Consider the following 16,647-nt stretch of genomic DNA (forward strand, 5'->3'; position numbering starts at 1 on the left):
CTGTTACTTCCTACGGAAGATGTGAGATGTGCCACCCAGCCCCTCCCCTAACGAAGGACCACCTGCACAGCTGTGGGAGGCACCCAGACATACCATGGGCGCCTCAATCATTTCTTCATGTCTCATTGTGCCTTACACTCACTACATGCTTGATGGAAATATCATATGATGACTAACCAGGGGGCTTCTTTATCCCTCTGCTATCTTATCCACCTTCTCTGGCTTCCGTATAAACAGGCAGCATCCAGATCTTTTCTTTGTTATAAAAACCACTACGCAGTTAGGACTGAATAAAACCTTCATGTACAATATTGGTTTTGCACCAATTCTAGGGATCCCTATAGCGAAAGTGAAAGTCATTCAGTCGTGTCCAACACTTTGCCACCCTGTGGACTACACAGTGCATGGAGTTCTCCAGGCCAGAATACTGGAGTGGGGAGCCTTTCCCTTCTCCAGGGTATCTTCCCAACCCAGGGATCGAACCCAGGTCTCCTGCATTGCAGGCGGATTCTTTACCAGCTGAGCCACAAGGGAAGCCCTCTCTATAGTGATTTACCCCAGTTTAATAAATAGTATTTGTAAGGTAGTTACCTTTTGCTATTGACATTTTACAGCTCGAACACAGCACCTCCCAAGAACTCTTTAGTTCTTTAGCCTAGAAAGTTTAGCTTAGAAAGAACTGAGTTGCGAGCAAATAGAATCTTCTTACACTGTAGGAGAAGAGACACATCCCCACAGCCGTCCTCGCACCCACCTCCCCCTTCCCTTTACTCTCTTAGGTCTGTTTGTGAATTTTGTTATATCATTTGTTGTGGCCTGTCTTCAAGTCTCCTGCACCTAACACTCTGCCTGACACATAGGATGTTCAGTTGCTATTACAATTCTTCTTGAAGTGTTTCTGCCAACTATGACTGGGATTCTTGAGCTGGCAGGAGTTGGGAGAAGGATGATGGGAAGTGACAACGTCACAAAAGAACTAAAGATTTTCCCATCTCCCCTGCAGTGCAATATATCTGATTATGCACATAAGTAAACGCATTCCTATGGAAAGCAATTCTCTCATAAACCACAAACAACGGAAGGTGTGTCATTATAACTAAAGCAACACAGTACTGTGAGCAAGATATGGACGCTGCTGCAGTAGGGTTTGTGCAGTGGAAGCCCCTTTCAATAATGTCTCGTTAATCAATAGCTTATATCACTTATTTGGCTTATTTGCTTATTCTCTTTCTCTCATTTCCCCAAGCAGAGATCTAGACCATTTGATCGTCCCAGGGTTGGGAAGACAAAAGCTGGAATTCAAGGATATCAAGGTGGTTATTGCTTAAGAAACCCAGATCCTATTAAAAAAAAAAAAATCCTCAGCAAGATAAGCTTACAATTCTGTACAGTTCTTGCTCTTGAACTCTTTGCTTAATCCTAAGCTGTGCTAAATGAAAGGATGAAATCAGGTAGAAATAGCTGCCAAGAAGCTACAAATGTTAAACAAACAAACAAACAAAATTATCAGTTGTCTTGAGTGCAGAGACTCAAATTAAACAATGGCCCATGAAGGAGAAGTATTCTCAATTACACACCAAACTTTTAGTTGAGACACCAGAAAGAAAAAACAGAAATTAAGCAGCTCACAGAGAGTCCACATATAATCCAAAACTGTCTTTAAACTGTCTCAACGTGTGATTTAATCAAAGTAATCTGTGCTTAGTCTAGTTGCTGGCCAAACGAATAAATCTTCTCCAGAGGTAAATAATATCATCAAGATCTCTAAAATTTTTAAAAAACAATGTCCAGCATTTAATTAAAAATTATAAAGCATATCAGAAGATAGGACCAAATGATTAAACATATAGAGAAAAATAGACAATAGAAATACCAACAGATGATTCATTTATTTGAATCATCACATATGGAACTTAAAATGATTATGATTAATGGGTTTAAGAAAATGTGTGATAAGATGGAAATTTCATCAGTGAATTACGTTTAAAAGAATCAAATGTAATGTCTAACAAGAAAAAACTGCAATTTTGGATATCATGGAGTAAAGAGATTGATTTAACAGCATATTACTACATCAGAAGAGATTATTCAACTGGAAAATAGATTAGCAGAAAATATGGAGATAGACACACAGAGGGAAATAATGAAAAAAAATTATCAACAGTCCACAGGTGAAAGAAGGAATCAAAATGAAAATCAAAAAATATTTGGAAAGGAAAGATAAAAAATACAAAATTATTAAAGCTTGTAAAACACAACAAAAGCTTGGCTAAGAGGGAAATTTATAGTTTAAATCCACATACTAGAAAACAATGAAGGCTGAAAATCAATTATCTAAAGCATTCGGCTCAAGAAGCTAGAAAAATTACAGCAAATTAGACACAAAGAAACTATGAGGAAGAAAATTTAAACAAACAGACAAATTAATTCAAAAACACAATTTAGCAAAACAGACACAAGGACGGATTTTAGAATCTGAAAGTTTATCTCTATTTCATAAATTGAATTCATAACTTAAACTCACAAAATTCCAGGCCCAGATAACTTTATGAATTTTTTCAAATATTTTAAAAAGACATACAATTACACCAACATTTTCAAGTTCATTGTATAAAATCAGCATAATCTTAATAAAACCAAGTAAGCTTATCCTAAGAAAAAATTCAACCCAAAGGGTATCTATCACCCAAATACAATATATCATACATTATACTTTAATGGTGAAATATTTAAAGTTTTTACCCTGAGAATGTCCACCGCTACTGTTTAAGAATAGATTTCTAGAGATCTTAGTTGATATAATAAATCAAGAAAGAGAAATATAAAATATAAAAATTTTGAAAATAAGGTATTAAATTATTCATAGATACATAAAAATTGGCTACATAGAATTCCAAAAATAAAAGATAGATAAAATATTCAAACAAATAATTGATTTCATCAAAGTCACCAATCAAAGGTCAGTATGCAAAATGGATTGCATTTCCATATATTAGAAACAAAATATTAGAAAATGGAATTTAAAATTTTACTATTTATGAAAGCAACTAAAATATTAAATACCTAAGAATAAATCTAATAGAAAGTATCTATGATCTTTATCCAGACAACCGTGAAACATTAACACTGGGAGAGATTACAAAAAACTTACATAAAGGAATAAACCACATTCATAGATGGGAAAATTCCAGGTTTTAAAGATGTCAATTCTTTCTCAATTGATAGATTCAATGCAATTCCAAACATATCTCAACATGCTCTTTTTCTGTAAATTGATAACTATTTCTAAAAATCTAGTGGAAATGCAAAGGTCAAGAATAAATGATACACTGGATATCCATATTGGATTTTTGTAAAATTAAAATATTATGTTTTTATAACAGAGTTGTCCAATTAGACTTTCTATAATGATGAAAATGTTTTACATTTGCACCATCCAATATTGTAGCTTTTAATCACATATGACTTTTGAACACTTGAAATGTGTCTATTAAAATGCTTGAAAACTGAATTTTTAAAATGTTATTCATATCAAATAATTCAAATTTAAACTGTCACAAAGACTGTTGCTTTTAGCATAGATGAACTGGAAAACTATATTTACATTTCTACCTGAATAATTTGAACAATAGACAAAAAATATAAAACAGTATATTTTAAGATACATCAAGCAACAAAGAAGAATGACCCTTGAGAAAAGGGAAACAAACAAGGTGAGTCCTATGATTGCCTCAATATACTACCTTGAGAGATTTTCCATAGTTCAAGGAAAGGAGATTCAGGAAGAGCCCAGAAGACCTCCAGAGTTGAGGAGATGGAGTTGAAAGTCCAAGGAAGCCAAGGTTACTGGAGTAGAGAAAAGAGTATCAGGAAAAAAAAGATAGCTTCACACAGAGAGAATCTGTAGATCTGCAGAAAGAAAGAGAGAAAGTTGCTCAGTCGTGTCCAACTCTTTGTGACCCCATGGACTATAGCCTACCAGGCTCTTCTGTCCATGGGATTTTCCAGGCAAGAATACTGGAGTGGGTTGCCATTTCATTCTCCAGGGGATCTTCCTGACCCAGGGATTGAACCTGGGTCTCCCACATTGTAGGCAGACGCTTTACCACCTGAGCCACCAGGGAAGTCCGGTCCCTTCAAATATTGAACAGAGAGTTAATCAGCACATGTATGAAGAAAGGACCCAACGAGAGGAAAATATCCACAAGAAAGGATCGAAAAGAATAGGATAAAGCACACACACGCAAAGCTGAAAATATCACCTGTTGCCATCAGCCAAACTGGAAAACTTGATAGTTCACAGAGCATCAAGCGGAGTACTCATAGTACTCAACAGTGAGCAAACATTAACCCAAACTAAACACTGCTCTGATCTGCCTAATAAAGCTTAAAAACAAGATCCCATAATACTACTGCTTTCAGATAACTGCTTCCCAGAACAAAGCCCAAGAATATTTATAGGAATATAAAAACATCTAGTACCCAGTGGGGTAAAATTTACAATGCTAATATAAAATAAAACCTTACCAGGCAGCATGCAAAGGACAGGATAAAACGACCAATTAAAATTAGCAGACATGGATATTAAAATAGTTATCGTAACTATTAATATATGCCATATGTACCAAAAGTTAAGTAGAGGCATGAAAAGTATATTTAAAAGACACATAGCAAATTTCAAAAACATACTAGATGAAATCAACAGCAGAACAGCCATTCCAGAAGAAAAGATTAGTGAACTTGAAGGTATTACAATAAAAACTAAAATAAAGCACAGAGAAAATATTTTCTCAAATAAAGACAGTAAAAACAAGCTGTGGGACAATTTCAAGCAGCCTAATTATATGAGTCATTGGGATTGCTGAAGGACAAAAAAATACTTGAAGAAATCATGGTTGAGATGTTTCCAAATTTGCTGAAAACCATAAAACTACAAATCCAAAATGTCCTATGAACCCTCACAAGAAAAGAAATGTGGAGAAAAATACACCAAAGCCCATCATAGTCTAGTTGCTTTAAACCAGTGATAACACTTAATCTTAGAAGAATCAGAGGGAGAAAAAGTAACGTAGAGGAATAAAAGGACAACAGTAGATTCCTCACCAAAAACAAAGAAAATGAGAAAACAGTGGAGCAGTATCTTTAAAGTACATAAGAGAAAGAAAACTGCTAACCTAGAGCTCTATATCCATAAAAATAATCTTTAAAACTTAAGGTGAAACAGAGACATTTTTAGGCATACAGAAGCTGGCACAATTCATCACCAGGAGATCCATATTATAAGAAACACAAAAGGAAGTCCTTCAAGCATAGGCAAATGATAATAGATAGAAATAAAGGATCTATACATTAATAGAAGAGCAGTAGAAGTGGTAGCCAATTGAGTAAATATGTAAAAAAAGTTTTCTTATTATTTATATTTTGTTAAATGAGAAAATTAGAAATATGAAACTTCTAGGAAAAACTAGAGCACAAAATCTTCTTGATCTTGGTTACTAAAGATTTCTTAGATACAACAGCAAAAGCAGATGTATAATAGAACAAACTGATAAATTGTACTTTGTCAAAATTAAATCTTATGCTTTTCAAAAGACACTGATAAGAGAATAGAGAGACAAGTCACGGACTCAGAGAAAATATTTGCATGTTACATATTTGATAAAGAACTAAGCCCAGAATATTTTTTTAACTCCCAAAACTCAATAAGAAAATAAAGAACTTTAAAATGGGCAAAAGATTTGAAGAGACACTTCACTAAAGAAGACAGACAGATGGCAAGTAAGCACATGAAAAGATGCTCAATGTCATTAGTCCTTTGGGAAATTCAAATTAAAACTATGAGATACTGTACACCAACAAAAATGGCTATAATCAAAATGACAAACTCCCAAGTATTTGGTGAGTATGTGAAGCACCTAGAATTCTCATACACAGTTGATCTAAAATGTAAAGTGTACACACCAAGGAAACCAGAATTGAAAGAGACATATGTACCCCATTGTTCATTGCAGCACTGTTTATAATAGCCAGGACATGGAAGCAACCTAGATGTCCATCAGCAGATGAATGGATAAGAAAGCTGTGGTACATATACACAATGGAGTATTACTCAGCCATTAAAAAGAATACATTTGAATCAGTTCTAATGAGGTGGATGAAACTGGAGCCTATTATACAGAGTGAAGTAAGCCAGAAAGAAAAACACCAATACAGTATCAGACCAGATCAGATCAGTCACTCAGTCGTGTCCGACTCTTTGGAACCCCATGAATCACAGCACACCAGGCCTCCCTGTCCATCAGCAACTCCCGGAGTTCACTGAGTATACTAACGCATATATATGGAATTTAGAAAGATGGTAACAGTAACCCTGTATAAGAGACAGCAAAAGAGACACTGATGTATAGAACAGTCTTTTGGACTCTGTGGGAGAGGGAGAGGGTGGGATGATTTGGGAGAAAGGCTTTGAAACATGTATAATATCATATGTGAAACGAGTCGCCAGTCCAGGTTCGATGCATGATACTGGATGCTTGGGGCTGGTGCACTGGGACGACCCAGAGGGATGGTACAGGGAGGGAGGTTCAGGATGGGGAACACGTGTATACCTGTGGTGGATTCATGTTGATGTATGGCAAAACCAATACAATATTGTAAAGTAATTAACCTCCCAATTAAAATAAATAAATTTATATTAAAAAAATAATAAAAATAAAATGTAAAGTGTGACAACTTTGGAAAACACCTTTCTGGTTTCTTAAAAAGTTAAACACACACCTACCACGTGATGCAGCCGACCTGTGCCTAGGTATTTACCTAAGAGAAACAAAAGAAATGGATATCACAGAATAGGCCGAATAAAGGTCACCACCCCGCACTCCAAAAATGTGCACACTCCGTTCCCGAGAACCTGTGATTATGTTGCTTTACACAGCAAAAGGACTTCTGTAAGGAGGGTTACTGACTTTGAGATGAGGAGATTAGTCTGGATTACCTAGGTGAGACCAATCTTATCACATTAATCCTTAAAAGCAGAGAATCTTTCCTAGTTGTGGTCAGAGAGAGATGTAGCAACAGACGAAAGGTCAGAAGGAAGCAATACTGCTGCCTCTGAAGACGGAGGAAACAGTCACAACCAAGGAATCTAGTGACTGGAAGAGGCCAGGAAATGGATTCTCCTCAGAGTCTTTAGAAAGGAATTCAGCCCTACTGACATTGATTTTTAGGCCATTGTCGGGCTTCTGGTCTATAGAACTGTTACTTTATGCCACTAGGCAGCAATAGAAAAACTAATATGTTTTCATAGCACCTTGATTTATAATAATCCCAAACTAAAAACAACCTACACGCTCAATAAATGAATGAATAAATTGTAGTATATCCATACAATGGAATATTACACAGCAGTGAAAAGGAATGAAATATTGATATACGCAACAATATGATAAATCTCTAAAACAATTATGCTGAAAGAAGCAGAACCAAAACACAAAGAGTACATGCTGTATGATTCCTTTTATATAAAATTCTAGAAAATACAAATGAATCCATCATTACAGGAAGCAGATCAGTGGTTGCCTGAAGACAGGGAGAAAGTTGGGAGGGAGACATTGCAAAGGGGCACAAAGAAACTTTGAGGGACGACTGATGTTTACTACCTTGATTGTGGTAATGGTTTCACGGTGTCCATGAGTCAAACATATCCAATTGTACTCTTTAGAATGTATAGTTCATTGTTTATCAACTACACCTCAGTGAATCTAGTAAAAGAAACCTAAGTAGCTACTTGAGGCTAGTGATGACTACATGGGATGATGAAGTTCTAGAATATAAAATAAGAGAATATATGCATGACGTTGGGCATACATAAAGATTTCTTAAAAGCAACAATCGTCAAGGAAATGATTGATAAATTGAACTTCACTAAAATTAAGAATTAAAGCTCTTCAACATAGACAATTAAGAGGGTGCAATGCCAAGTCATTGAGTAGCAAAAGATATTTGCTACATAAATATTAATATGTTGTGTGTGTGTAGGACTTGTATCCAGAATACATAAAAAAATTATTTTTAAATGTTCATGTTGATGTATGGCAAAAATTATCACAATATTGTAAAGTAAATATCCTCCAATTAAAATCAATTAATTAATTTTAAAAAAAAGTCAAACACATATTTACAAAAATAAAGAACCCAATTTTTTTAAACAGGCAAAAGACTTGTACTGGCACTTCTCAAAAGAGAATATTCAAATGGCCAAAGACTACATGAAAAAGCGGTCCTTATCATTAGTCATCAGGGAAATGAAAATTAAGACTTCAATAAGATAAGGTACACATACACCAGAATCATTAAAAATGTCAAGAAATGTTTAAAAACATTAAACTAAGTGTTAGTTTAGTTTAAATTATGGAGCAATTGGAATTCTCACACATTACCGGTGGGAGGGTTAATTAATTTTAATTAAATTCAAACATTTTGAAAAATGTTTACTAAATCTTATAGTCCCTATTAATCAGTAATTCTGTCTTTGGTATATGCCTATCATAATGCATACAATGTGCCTCAAAAAACTTGTAAAAAGTGTTCATAACACCATTATTCATCCAGTCAAAAACATGAAACAATTCAAATGTTTATCAATAACAGAATGAATGAATAAATCATATATGACACACAGACACACAGAATACAATGGAGCAGTGAAAATAAACGAAATACCACCGAACTCTCAAAGATGAATGAATCTCACAAACACAATGTTCAATGAATGAAAGAAACAAGACACCAAAGCGCACACGCTGAATAATGAAAGTGATAGAAGTCAGAAGAGTAGTTATTAATACCTTTGGGGGAGAGTCGATATTGATCAGAAGGGGATAAGAGGGAATGTTCTGGGAAGCGGGTAAGGTTTTGACTCTTGGGGTGTGTGTGGTGGTTACACAGGGTACTCACTTTGTAAAAAATGATCATCCGTGTAACTATGAATTATGCACTTTTCTCCATATACACTGTACTTGAATTTAAGTTTACTAAAAACAATTTTTTCATTTAAAAGCCAATCAAAAAATTTAAAAAAAGAAATCGGTGACCTAGATAAAGTGTGCCTTCAAGTTATAGGTGAGAGACTCTCAAGTGTAAGCCTCCTCCCTGACTAGCCAGCACCAGCCCACTCTCCCCAACCTGTCATTGCTCCAGAAATGACAATAATAGCCTCACCAGAAGAAAGAAATAATTGCAACCATACAATTTTTGACTTGAGATTTTCCTGGTTTTACACCTAATTTAACTAAACCATTCTCCACCCCCTTCCCTCACTCCCTGCCCCCCTCGCCATTTCTATGTCCATTTCACTCAGCTGAAACAACAGAGAGAAACAGATTCAGGTAGAGTGCGGAGGCAATTATAAAACAGATACTTGTAAAGACATCGCCACCATTTGTGCCACTTGAAATATTATCCCTTATGAGTTTCTCACTGAATTAGTGCCATTTAATGTGTGCGTATGGCCAGGGGGAAAATATAAAATTGATCAACGAGAACAGGAAAATTACTCCGGAGAATCTTTGTGGCTTTGTGAATTGTTGCTTGACATTGTGGTTTTACCAGATATAATGGCATGATTTACAATTTACAACAGGGCTTGGGGGATACAGATACAAACATTTTTACTTAAAATACCAGGAGCAGATGGGGAAAAAAATACAGACTGGCCTTGGTCCAGATGCTGAGGGTGTTGCACATATTCCGACTCGTACATGAAGGCATAAATAACACCAATTCCTCGTCGTCCACAGAAATACAAGAGATCCTCACAAAGGTAACCCGAACAGTAGATACATATGAAATAATTTCTGTATGTCAAATTATTCTGGAGTATATGCATGACAGTCTGTAGTTCTGCTTGCTTTTTCTAATGGAGATAGCTGATGTCCTAGTTATTCATGATATCACACACAAAAATCATAAAATTGCATCATGAGGACAAAATTCCAGAGAAGCCGGAAAGCTCGGAACCACCCCATTTTTCAGTTCTGTGCCAATACGCATGTCTACCCAGTCACGTGCTCTGTGCTAGAAATGGACAATTTTACTTTTCAGGCTGATAAGTAAGAATCATGATAGACTATAAAGATACCCAGGCCTGGATCTTCGTATCAGAGCTGCCACCAAGTAGCTCTGTGACATTTGACAACTCTCTTACCTGATCAAGGGCTTGATTTTTCTCATCAATATACCAAGTGAAAGATGATCAGAAGGTTGCTAAGGCCAACTTGACTCTTAGTAGGCTGTGGTCATTTTAAGCAGAGCTCTCTCTCCTCTAAGATTTCTATCTTTTCAGTCTGGCCTCAAAAATCACTATTTTCATTTTGAAAGTTTCAATTTCCTAGTTCCTGTTGAATTCCAATCTCAGGAGCAGATGGCAATGGTTATAAAAGCAATAAAGAAATTAAGTAAGCAATGGAGATGTTAACTAAGAGATGAAAGCAAGATTTGCCAGCGATAAACTGCAACATAATCTACTTACAATCCACAGAAAGTTGGCTGTATTTCCAGTTATCTGGGTATTCATATGATGCTTGTCTCCTCTAAGGAAAGACCTAGAGGAAATGAAATAAAATGGAGTAGGAAGGACAGCAGTTAGAGACAGGGAAGAACTTCCTGAGAGTCGTTCAGATTAGAGCTTATTATAAAATTGCATTTGGGTTTGTTTCAAGTACTTGTTCTTTGGGCCCAGTTTTTCCCAGGTCCAAGTTGGAGGAGAGAAGTGGTGATAATCAAATTCTCGAAAGAACTATATTTATTTAAAAGGGTCATATGACTTTTCAATAAAAAGGTAGAGAGGAAACAGGCCGGCTAAAAACAACTGAGAGGATGTTTCCACTCCAAAAGGTTTGGAATGGCTGTATTTTGGAACCTCCTTCCCTGGGGGAGTCCTTTGGGACTATTAGCCTCTGGAGAATAGTGACTATGCTTTGAGGCAAATGAAAACCAAGGAGATTGCTAAAGACCTGACCCAAACAGACAATCAGTATTTAGGCTAAAATGAGAGCACGCCCCAAGGGCTTCCCTGGTGGCTCAGCAGTAAAGAATTCGCCTGCAGCACAGGAGACGTGGGTTCAACCCCTGGGTCGGGAAGAACCCCTGGATTAGGAAATAGCAAACTATACTCCAGAATTCTCTCCTGGAAAATCCCATGGACAGAGGACCCTGGCAGGCTACAGCCCATAGGGTTGCAAAGAGTCGGACATGACTGAGCATGCGTGAACGCATGCACAAGAGCAAGCATGTCCCAGGAAGCATTTCACAAGTACCAGGGATTCTCACATGCTGTTGGTGAGGAGGTAGCCGAGGTGAGGTTTCTGAGAGTCTGAAGCAGAAAACCTGTCCTCTGCTCTTCTGCATTCACTCCTTCAGGACACACAAGTCCCTTCTCCTCTTGACCTAGGGGTCATGCAGAGGCTGTAGCAAACTCCACCTTCTCAGTGGAGGAACCCTGGGAGGGCAACTCAGAGTATGACAGAAGTGATGGATGAAACCACAACTATGAAGACCACGCAAGTCCTGAGCTCAGAAGACCATGAGAGCATCTCTCCCTTACTTCTGTCCCAGGATGTGGCTTCATCAGTTCACACTGTTTAGCCCCCTAGGGAAGAGCTAAAAGCTGTCTGGAGGCTGACAAATTACATGAACCTCGCCAAAGACAAATTAAGAAGTTGTAGTAGATCCCAAGCTAAACTCATTTTGGCAGATTTCATAGCTAACATCAAAGCATCTGGGACGAGTGGCCAGTCCAGGTTCAATGCACGATACTGTATGCTTGGGGCTAGTGCACTGGGATGACCCAGAGGGATGGTATGGGGAGGGAGGAGGGAGGAGGGTTCAGGATGGGGAACACATGTATACCTGTGGCGGATTCATTTTGATATTTGGCAAAACTAATACAATTTGTAAAGTTTAAAAATAAAATAAAATTAAAAAAAAAAAAAAAAGCATCTGGGAAAACATACTGTTAGGTAGTGGGAAGATTTCTTGACTTCATTCATTCCTGTGTAATGTAGACAAATCACTTAAACTCTCTGGTTCTTGTTTCTACCAGAACCTTCCCCATCAAGTATTTATATATATATATTGTGTGTGTGTGAGTGTGCTTGGTCATGTCCAACTCCTGCCAGTCTCCTCTGTCCATGGGATTTCCCAGGCAAGAATACTGGAGCAAGTTGCCTTTCCTACTCCAAGAGGTCTTCCCAACCCAGGAATTGAATCCACAGCTCCTGCTTGGCAGGCATATTCTTTACCACTGTGCCACCTGGGGAGCATTAGATATTATACCCCAAAAATGCATATAATACAAAAAGATTTAAGAGAAATAAGTATTTGCAGGAATGAAAACAAATGAAAAATATGATTATAAACAGAAAAAGCACAATATTTTAGTATCATTCACACACACAACATAAGACATATAGTCTTATTAAGCCAGTGGAGATAGGTTAAAATTTGGTCTTTGAGCTGCCTGGCAGCCAAAGGAAAAAGTGGAGGGGTGGGTGGCAGAGATCAGTTATAAAATACAGGATGTACATATAGTGCAATTTTCAGATCTTTGTAAGATTCTATATGATGCAGTGACAGCATCTCGCACAAAATTCCTAAACCCTAAGAGTTACACGCGGCTGTTAAGTTCCCTAATTTCTCTACAGATAGACTGGGAAAGATAATACAGATCAGCCAAACTCTTTCAGTGGGCTTCCCTGATGGCTCAGACAGTAAAGAATTTTCCTGCCATGTAGGAGACCCAGGTTCTACCCCTGGGTTGGGAAGACCCCCTGGAGAAGGAAATGGCAACCCACTCCAGCATTCTTGCCTGGACAGTTCCATGGTCAGAGAAGCCTGGTGGGCTACAGTCCATGGGGTCACAAAGAGTCGGACACAAGTGAGCGACTAACACTTTCACTTTCAAACTCTTTCAAGAGGGTATTGTGAAGTTAAAAAGAACTAATCGCTGGAAGCCTGAGCACTAGAAGATAAAAGTTACTTGGTTGAGGTAGGCTCGTGCATGACTGGGTCACGCCTCCACCAGGGAAGAGACCAGATGAATCCTAAGACTTCGTCTTTTACTTGTGTCAGGGACACACTTAACCTTTTATTTACTAACATTCCATGCAGGGACTATGCCCAATATAATATAATCTATAGGACTCTTCACCACAACACACACACACACACACATACAATAGGGTTTCTAGAAAATGCTTCTCTGAGTGATAGAATGAACATGTAAATTTCTGTTCTCAATCTAGTACTTTAATATTAGATATCAGTGTTTAAAACCGTAACATGGGATTTCCCTGGTGGTCCAGTGGTTAAGACTCTACACCTCCAATGCAAGGGGCAGAGATTAGACTTCTGGTCAGGGAACTAGAACCCACATAAATAATAAATAAATAATAAGCAAATTTTTAAAATCGTATCACAGTTAAACTTACAAAAAGAAATCCACATAAGTAAAAGTCATCACTATGTCAGCCTTAGAAGACTCCATTTGGATATGTTACCTCCTACTTCTGGAGAAGGAAATGGCAACCCACTCCACTATGCTTGCCTGGAGAATCCCATGGACAGAGAAGCCTGGCAGGCTCCAGTCCATGCGGTTGCAAAAGTCGGACATGACTTAGTGACTAAACCACCACCGCCGCCGCCTCGTACTTCCAGGACAGCAGCTTTGGACGTTACCACACTGCTAGATGGCGAGTAATGGTGTTGGCATAGGCGTGGCTCACTGACTTGAAATAGACGTAACATTGGACATTACTAGCCAGACTGTGTGTATCCAGTTAGTCTCAAAATTTTTATCTGGAACTTAATGTTCAAATAAAATGACATAGACAGAGAGACAAATCAAACAGCTGAGTCACTCCAGTGGGGTAGCATGGCTGAGGGGTTAGGGAGCCCCAACAACCACTTCCGTTGACCCCCACATCCACCCCACCTGCCCTCCCAAGTGCATCCACCTGCCAGCCACCCACATCCCGAGGACATGAGCAGATGCAACCTCCTTCCCCAGTCTATGGAGAAGGGGAAGGTCACACGCTCCTGACCAAGGAACAGCTTGGCCACCTGGAACCAACAACAAGGTGTCTGGAAAGTGAGCCAGAAGAACGGGGATAAGCCGAGCACACACAGAGCAGGGGGCACAGGTCCTGGGCTTCCCGGTGTCCTCATCCACCATCCGGCCAGCCCTGGCGGGGGTGCAAAGGATGTCTCTTCAACCTACGTGGGAAAAGGAAGAATCCAACCCCAGAAGAAGAAAAGGAAGGGCAAGAGAAGACCTTGCTCGATCTTGGTGGAATCTTCATTCCCCTTTGAGGACCCCCAGCAAGCCCCCGGACACCTTCCTTCAACTCCTGCATCTCCGGCAGAGGCCACTGGTAACCTGCATCCCGCCATCCCGCCTCCCAGCGGGTCACCATCCTTCAGCATCTGCGGCAGCCACCACCACCCACCACCGCAGCGGCAGGGACAGCAATCCTGAACAGACCCTCCCTACCCCAAAACTCCAACTAATTAAAGACAAATAATGAAACGCATTCAGGCGGGGGGAGGTTGGCAAAGCCCCCCTGCATTGTATGACCACCTTGGCACCGAAATGGTTAGAGCCCACATCCCTCCACGGCGCCTCCTCTCATTGCGGTGGAGAGCTCTTGAGAACGTTATTAGCTGGGTGTGCGCCTTGCCGTTTTTTCCACACGAGGCAGATGGGTAATTACGAAGCTAATAGTCTGATTGAGAGAAATCAGATGCAGTGGTTTGCCCAATTAGATGATACATTAGCTTCCTTCTTTGTAAGCAGCTAATGTGTGAAGCAAAGTGGTATTTTCGAGGGTCAGAATCCTTAAACAAGTGCCGAGTTGCAGATTATTGTATCTCTCTTTTTTTTTCTAATGGAGGAAAAGTGCTAAGTCTTCATTACTAAAAGCATAGAAAATGCAAATCAGCTTCTGAAACAAAAGAGAGAAGGGACAGGCGAGAATATTTGGTGTCCGATGTGTCAACCTACAACATCAATTACATTGAAATGCAATGCATGGCAGCCTAATCAAGGATAGTATAATTGTAATAATTGCGTGCTTTTGTTGGAGAGCTGCTGCTGTTGTTATTTGTCAACCATTTGTTCCTCTCTATTGTTAAGGGGGGGAAAGATTTTTTTTTTTAATGTAACTGAGAGATTGTGTAGGTAATGGGTGAGCGGGCGGCCGTCCACAGAATGCCGTATGAGCGGTCTTGCTGCCCTGCTCCATGGCGGCTCCTCCGTGGCCCAAGCGAGTTGCTGGGATAGCGACGTGGGCTTGGGGCAGGAAGGGGCAAAGTGGCCAGCCACATCAGGGTGGGCTTCAGCCTCTGTCTGTGTCCCCGGTGTCCTGGGGCAGAGGCTAACTGAGTGCCTGGCCTGAGGCGGCTGGGGAGAAAAAAAAAGCACTGCGGATGAAACAAGCCTCATATCACATTCTTCTCCTCTTTAGCAAATATAAAGAGATGGGAAAGAGCTGCTTCCCTGACTTCTGCACCTTATTCTGCTTCTTGAAGTTGATGACTAAAGAAGGATTTGTTTGGCTTTTTGTAAAGGACCATTGCCTGCAAAACACCCATGGGAAGTGGGTCAGGGTTGTCGGGGGCGGCTGAGATCTTGGGTAAAATAACGCCGGAATAAAAGATGCCGTAGGTGGTACACCAGCCAGGAGAGCACTGTCCCCCAAGGTGCAGATGGCAGCACAGGGCTCAGAGGCTCAAATCCAACTCCCTCCCTCCTGGCCTGGTGAGACCAGCCTCTCTGCAGCCTCCCAGGGCCTCGAGCCTCGCCTGCTGTCTGGAGAGACACCAAACCCAGGATCCTCTCACGTCTCCAGCAGATAGAAAGAGCCCTCAAAACACTTCTAAAGTTATACAAACACATTTCTTCTCTCCGTCTCCCCTCTCCATGCCCACTTTCTTTCCCCCCATGTGTATAGATGTTTCCTGCAATGTTCATACAAGAAAGGGAGAAGAGAAAAAGTCAGCTTAATAGCCAATTCTAGGAAGAAAAAGAAAGCACAGCACAAAACAGGGATGTTCGTGGAAAGCCGAAGTTGAGCTGGAAAATTCTTCTTAGGGGCTGCGCTCAGCATTCAGATCAGATAAGAGGTTTATTTTCTCACTTCAATTGGTCTTGCCAATAGGTTGAAACAGAGGCACAATGGAAATGGGCTAAAACATTTAACAGAGCTGTTAAATCTCATTCTCCACAGCTCAAAAAGAACAATCCCGCCCGTCTTTACCGAGGGGAGGCTTCATGGGCTGTAGGAGGCTTTGCGTGTATCCCTGACAATCCTGTACATACTCCAAAACTCACACTAATTAAAAGCAAATAATCAAATACATTCAATTTGAAAAGTTGGCAAACTCGCGTGTATTATTGCGTTAGCACCTTGGCATGGAAATGCTCACATCGTGCTAATCTCGTTGTGCAGAAGAGCTCTTGAGTTCCTATTCACCCAGCCCGTGCCCCCTCCTCCCCTCCGCCCCCCTACCTTTGGGCCTGCCCCCCCCAACCCCAGCCCCCTGCCGCTTCCCTACCAAGTCTCCTGCTGTAACATAAAATAAGGAAGACTC

This window comes from Bos indicus, chromosome 16, assembly GCF_029378745.1.
Source record: "Bos indicus isolate NIAB-ARS_2022 breed Sahiwal x Tharparkar chromosome 16, NIAB-ARS_B.indTharparkar_mat_pri_1.0, whole genome shotgun sequence".
In the NCBI taxonomy this organism is placed as follows: domain Eukaryota; kingdom Metazoa; phylum Chordata; class Mammalia; order Artiodactyla; family Bovidae; genus Bos; species Bos indicus.